Genomic DNA, 5,057 nt, shown 5'->3' with positions numbered 1-5,057 from the left:
TATTAATAGGGCCTTTTGCTATTGTATTTTCATCTTCGGATCAATCTTGGTTCTTCTGGTTCTCCCTCTGGGGGCCGAAGCCAATGAACCTTCATTACTTTTGTATTTTCAATGGTGGAGTTTCTACACACCATAAATTAAGGTGTGGAGCTCTGATGTTCTTCATGAATTAATGCAAAGTACTATTATTTTTCTATTCAACTCAAGTCTATTTCTTCTCCAAGATATTCACTCGAACCCAAGAACATGATGAATGTAATGATTATGTGACACTCATCACCATTCTCACCTATGAACGCGTGCCTGACAACCACTTTCGTTCTACATGTAAACAAGCTTGAATGTGTATCTCTTGGGTTTTTAATATAAGATTAGAATCTTCGTGGTATAGGCTAGAATTATTGGCGGCCATTCCTGAGATCCGGAATGTCTAAACCTTGTTTGTGGTATTCTGAGTAGGATCTGGGAAGGGATGACTGTGACGAGCTTCAAACTCGCGATTGTTGGGCGTGTGACAGACGCAAAAGGATCAATGGATCCTATTCAAACATGAACGAGAATCAACAGATGATTAGCCGTGTGGTGACAGCGCATTTGGAACGTTTTCACTGAGAGGACGGGAAGTAGCCATTGACAACAATGAGGCCCAACATAAAGCTTGCCATGGAAAGGAGTATGAATGATTGGAAGAAGGCAATAGGAAAGCAGAGGTTCAGGAGGAACAAAGCATCTTCATACGCTTATCTGAAATTCCAACCAAAGAATTACATAAGTATCTCTATCTTTATTTTATGTTTTATTTATCTTTTAATTATCAATTCTCCATCACCATTTGAATCCGCCTGACTGAGATTTACAAGGTGACCATAGCTTGCTTCAAGCCGACAGTCTCCGTGGGATCGACCCTTACTCACGTAAGGTATTACTTGGACGACCCAGTGCACTTGCTGGTTAGTTGTGCGGAATTGTGACAAAGTGTGATTCACGTTTAAAGAGCTCCAAGTCCTTTAGCGCCATTGTTGATGATCACAATTTCGTGCACCAACTACGTCTGTGGGCATTAGCTCATTAATCTGCAGCTTCTTCATAAGGGATAAAGGCATTAAGTTGATGCTTGCTCCCAGGTCACAGAGTCCTTTGTCAAACATTGTTTCTCCTATGGTACAGGGGATGTGAAAACTCCCTGGGTCTTTCCTTTTTGTAGGCAACACTGGTTGAATGAGAGCACTGCACTCCTTATTCATCACTATTGTTTGCCCTCCTTTGTGTGAGCTTTTCCTGGTCAGCAACTCTTTCATATACTTAATGTATGAGGGCATTTGTTGGAGAGCCTTGATGAATGGTATGTTCACATGGAGAGATGCAAACATGTCAAGGAACTTTGAGTATATTCTCTTTTCTACACCACCCTTGAGTCTTTGGGGAAAAGGTGCATAGAGCCTCAGCAGCTCCTTCTATGTAATTTTGGTTTCTTGGTGATCCTCTTCCTGTTTCTCTGCTGATGTATCTCCAGGTTGCTCTAATGGTTTGTTCGGCTCTTCCTCAGTCCCCTTATCACTTGTAGTGACCATCTTGCAGTCTGCCCATCTTACTTTCTTTGCTTCTCCTCTCGGGGTTTTCTCTATGTCACCTGGGAAGCTGTCAGTGGGTTTGGGAATCTTCTCAGAAAGGTATCCCACTTGAAATTCTAGCCTCTGAATGGTGTCTCCCTAGTTTTTGAGATTAGCTCGCACCTCCTCCTTGAAAACCTTGTTCTCTTGGAGTTCCTTACATATGCCTTCAAGTAAGGTCTCAATCCTTGAGAGTCTATCTTCAGATGTTGATGAGTTGGAGTTGGAGTGATGAGAAGGGCCATTCTGGCTTTGGTATGGATGTTGAGGTGTGTTGTTAGGTAAGTGCTGATATGATCTCTGTGTGGAATGTTGGTGAGCTGTATTGTTGTTGGGGTTGTGACGTCTCTGATCTTGGCCTTGATCTTGTTGGTTTCCCCACCCAAAGTTTGGGTGGTTCCTCCAACCAGGATTGTAAGTCTTGGAGTATGGATCATGTGCCTCCCTGGGTGAGTTTCCAATGTAGTTGGCTTGTTCCTGATCACCCTCTGCCTCTGCATTTACTCCTTCTTGAGTTGCTGATGAGGTGGTAATTGTTGCTACTTGGTTCCTCTCCATCTTCTTGGTAAGGTCAGTCAGCTACTTGGTAATCAGCATGTTTTGGGCCAGCAGTGCATCCACGTTGTTTAGCTCCATCACTCCTCTAGTGTTGCCTCTTTCAGAGGCATAGAAGTAGTCATTTTCGGCTACAGTCTCAATGACATCTATGGCTTCTTCAATGGTTTTCTTCTTGTTCAGAGATCCCCCGGATGAGTGGTCTACTACCTTCTTTGATTCATAAGAAAGGCCTTCATAAAAAATGTGTAGCTGTACCCATTCATTGAGCATATCTGGTGGGCACTTTCTTGTCAGATCCTTAAACCTCTCCCATGCTTCGTAGAGAGTCTCACCATCTTGTTGCCTGAAAGTTTGAACCTCAGCTCTTAACCTGTTGATTCTTTGAGGAGGATAGAATCTCGCCAAAAATTTGTTCACCACATCTTCCCAGGTTGTTAAGCTCTCCTTCGGGAAGGATTCTATCCATTTAGATGCCTTGTCCTTGAGTGAGAAGGGGAATAGGAGCAGTCTATAGGTGTCAGAATGAACACCATTAGACTTCACAGTATCACAGATCCTCAGGAAGGTGGTTAGATATTGATTGGGGTCTTCTTGAACACCTCCGAATGAACGAACAGTTGTTCTGAACAAGGGTGATGAGTTGTGGCTTAAGTTTAAAGTTATTGGCATGTATGGTTGGCTTTTGGATGCTACTTCCACAGTTTTCTGGGTTTGGATTGATGTACGATCCCAAAACTCTTCTCTCTTGCCCAGCATGATGCACTGGGCCTTCTCTGCCATGGTTGTGAGCTTCTTCTTCATGATGGTTCTCCATATTCTCATCCATGTCTGGTTCAAAATACTCTTCTTCTTCCTCCGTACTAACTACTCTCTTTCCTCTTGCTTCCCTCCTTAATCTAAGGAAGGTCCTCTCATGTTCAGAATCAAAGGAAGTTGAAGCCCCGCTTCTTCTACCTGTCACACAACCAACAAGGCAAAAGCAAGAAGGGGGTAGATGCAGAGAGTACTCTTATTAGAAATTTTGTTAGTGTGAGTGATGCAATATATCAAACAGTTAGTGGGTTAGTGAACTGAATTGTAAACAACTAAGAAAAGGGTAGGGGAAAAGGAAGAAAACAACTAAACTGAAAGTGAATTACTCAAATGAAATTAAATCAAACAAAATAAAAAAAATGCTCAATCTAGTTATCCACCAATTTAATCATTGTTGATACAAAATCAATCCCCGGAAACGGCGCCATAAACTTGATGCACGGAAACTTGTCTCTCAACAATTTCCCTCGGCAAGTATACCAAATTGTCGTCAAGTAAAAACTCACAATAGAGTAAGGTCAAATCCCACAGGGATTGATTGGTCAATCAACTTTAATTAGAGGAATGTTCTAGTTGAGCTAAGCAGAATTTGATGTGAGAGTTGTAGGAAATTAAATGGCGGGAAAGTAAATAGCAGAAAATGTAAATACTGGAAATAAAGAGCTGAATGTAAATGGCAGAAAGTAAATTGCAGAATGTTAAATGGGGATTTGGGAAGATGAGCATAAAAGTAAATTGCAGAAATTAAAGAGAATGGGTGAGATCAGAAATGGGGAAGTCATTGGGTTTAGGAGATGTTGTATTCTCCGGATCAAGTTCATTTTCATCTCTTCCTCAATCAATGCATTCATTGATTTCCTTGGCAATCTTAAGTGATTGAATTCCAATTCCTTGGTAATTCAATCTCTCAAATCTTGATCAATAGCCAATTCCTTGGTCCAATTGCTCATGAGAAGAGATAAAGTATGGTCACTGATTATACCACATGTATACCCAAATCAAAGTGTTGGTAGGATTATATGTCACCATATCCATTCAAACCCCAATTTGGTCCAACATGAGAAAGCATTTCTAGCATGATCTCTTCATTCCTCTTCCAAGGTTCCGAAGAGATCCAAGTATGAATAGCTTCTTTTCCAAGAAAACTACCCAATTGGATGAAGATTGAAAGCTTTCTAGTAAAATCAAGAGAAAAGAAAGAAGAAGAATAATGAAAACTATTATTGATCCATCAAATTACAACAGAGCTCCCTAACCCAATGAAAGGGGTTTAGTTGTTCATAGCTCTGGGAATGGAAAACAAAGATGGAGAATGCATTCTGAAAGAAAAACTAGAAGTTGCAGAGAAAGTAAAATTATACAGAGAGTGGTTCTCCCAATCCAAAAGTTCTCCTCTAGTTCAAAACTACTCATATATATACTACTCTTCTGCTCTTCTAGTTGGCTTTTCAAGTCTTGGATATAGGCCTTTGGATCTTGAGTTGAAGCAGTTTGGAGTCCTCAGTGGGCTCAGCTTTACTTGCAGAGAAAGTGTGAAGTAGGCATGGATTTTAGCTAGGACGTTAGTGGTGTTAACGTTTAAGTGAAAATGTGGGTTCGAGAACGTTAGTGACAATCACCTTTTTCACTAACGTTTCTAGCCCAAGATGGTTCACGTTAACTTCAACGTTAGTGGCACTAACGTGACCACTAACGTTGCCTCTTGATCCTTCGCGAACGTTATTGGGGTTTACCTTTTTCAATAACGCTGCTCTTAGCCCCCTTTTCTCACGTTAGAGTCCACGTTAGTATAACTAACGTGGCTCTTAACGTGGGCATGCCTTAGCCTCGAGAGCGTTAGTGACACTTACCTTTGTCACTAACGCTCCAAACACCCCTTCTTCCCACGTTAGAGTTCACGTTACTTAGGTTAACGTGACTTCTAACGTGGTAGTGATAGCCATCTCCAACGTTAGGGACAAAGGTGAGTGTCACTAACATTGGCTCATCATTCCTTTCCTCCACGTTAGCTTCCACGTTAATGCAACTAACGTGGAAACTAACGTGGCTAATAGTGGCTTAGTCCAATCTTAGTGA

The 5,057-nt window shown here is 41.4% G+C and overlaps 1 non-coding gene across 1 annotated transcript; it reads left to right on the top strand.

Moving 5' to 3' along the window:
* Window positions 1-2,433: 2,433 nt before the first annotated feature.
* LOC148545735 (small nucleolar RNA R71) lies at window positions 2,434-2,540 on the top strand. The gene has a single exon (XR_015901376.1). It is a non-coding gene; the product is annotated as a small nucleolar RNA R71 (small nucleolar RNA).
* The last annotated feature ends 2,517 nt before the right edge of the window (window positions 2,541-5,057 follow it).

This window comes from Arachis ipaensis, chromosome B9, assembly GCF_059453495.1.
Source record: "Arachis ipaensis isolate K30076 ecotype BB chromosome B9, ASM5945349v1, whole genome shotgun sequence".
NCBI classification, from domain to species: domain Eukaryota; kingdom Viridiplantae; phylum Streptophyta; class Magnoliopsida; order Fabales; family Fabaceae; genus Arachis; species Arachis ipaensis.
Note: the sequence above shows the minus strand (reverse complement) of the source record. Positions and strands in the feature narration are given on the sequence as shown.